General features: G+C 40.3%; 1 long non-coding RNA gene across 1 annotated transcript in view; it reads left to right on the plus strand.

The window, feature by feature from the left end:
- The first annotated feature begins 327 nt into the window (after positions 1 to 327).
- The window catches only part of LOC118477323, a 9650-nt gene continuing 8499 nt past the window's right edge, over positions 328 to 1478 (plus strand). Inside the window, exons 1-2 of the long non-coding RNA XR_004858292.1 lie at positions 328 to 409; positions 657 to 984. This is a non-coding gene — a long non-coding RNA (uncharacterized LOC118477323). The remainder of the gene's footprint in view (positions 410 to 656; positions 985 to 1478) is intronic.

Raw genomic sequence — 1478 nt, forward strand, 5'->3', positions numbered from 1 at the left:
CACACACACACACACATACACATGCACGCACGCACGCACGCACAACTGCACATCTCTTGAATACTGCCATGCACACACACGCACACGAACACACATACACACACACACACACACACACACACACACACACTCACACACACACACACACACACACACACACATAACTTTTACATATATCACGGCTCTAAGAGCAAAAAGGGCCTCAGTATTTGCTTTAATAATCCGCAATGCAAGAACTTCAGCCCATTTAATGGTTTACGATAAAAGAAATCGTGACTACTCTGTTAGCTTAAGATTTTCAAGCACGGTTCGGTCCGTTTGGGAGCAGCGGAGTTGCGAAATCGTTTCTACTAAGACTACAGATCAGACACACGGTTACGGGCCTAGTGGAGGGAGTCGAAATCACAATGTACTTTTTACCTACAATTCTTTTTCTTTTGACAGAACAAAACCATCACTTTTCTGAATGTTGTAGGCTAGCGTTTATTTTTTTTCAGGCCCGTGCTTAGAAATTAATGTTTATTTTTAAAATAAATTCTTTTTTTTTGTTTGTATCTTATTCGATCATAAGGCTATTCAGTAGGTAGTGTCTTTTGTGTTTTGTTTTGCGATTAGTTTAGCTTTGTTTTTTAAAAATATTTCTTCATCGTACCCAGCCTGGAGATACAGCTATGTGAAATCTGGGTCGGTCGTGACGTACCCAGGAAACGTGTTGAGTTATGTCCTGGATCTGATCGCTTATGGCCTTACTTGTGCTGGCAGAGCTGCAGAGTGGAAGTTTTCGTAAATCTGTGACTTCTTTCGAGCCTGGAGAGTAGCGCTGGGCAGCAGCGAGGTTCCCGATCATTGAAAGCAAAGAATCGTAGGAATTGACTCCGAATCCAATTACTTACTTTCTCATGATGTGATTTCTTCCGGTGGTTATCTGGTTGGCTCCGAACATCTTCAGGATTTAGGATAACCTTGATTTCAGAACACTACAAGGTATCAACTTTTTTTCTTCAAAAAACATAATTGATTGAAAAAAAGATTTTCATGATTAAAGTAACTGGTAACTGTTGGTTTACGTAAAAAGGAGTCTTTTCTTTTCTTCCGTAGCATTAATCGTGGGAATCGGTTCTGGAATCGCTTCTTCGCCCAGCAGAGCTCTACTGGAGAGAAAAAAAAAAAAGAGGAGTAAATGAAATCCAGGCTGATGATAAATATTTGTGAAATACTAAATTTCCTTTCAGTTTAAGAACTTGTTTGTGATACGTTACAGATTTGACTTTTGTGTTCGTGAAGGAGATTTATGAAGAAACAGGTGAGTTAGTAGGTCTTCATGGTTTTAAAAAATTATGAGAGAGAGAGAGAGAGAGAAAGGGAGGATAGAGAGAGAAAGAGAGAGCGAAAGAGAGAGAGAGCGAGGGGGAGTGGAAGAGAGAGAGAGAGAGAGAGAGAGAGAGAGAGATAGAGAGAGGGAGTGAAAGAGAGAGAAG

The sequence above is a fragment of the Aplysia californica genome, unplaced genomic scaffold (assembly GCF_000002075.1).
Source record: "Aplysia californica isolate F4 #8 unplaced genomic scaffold, AplCal3.0 scaffold00065, whole genome shotgun sequence".
NCBI lineage: Eukaryota > Metazoa > Mollusca > Gastropoda > Aplysiida > Aplysiidae > Aplysia > Aplysia californica.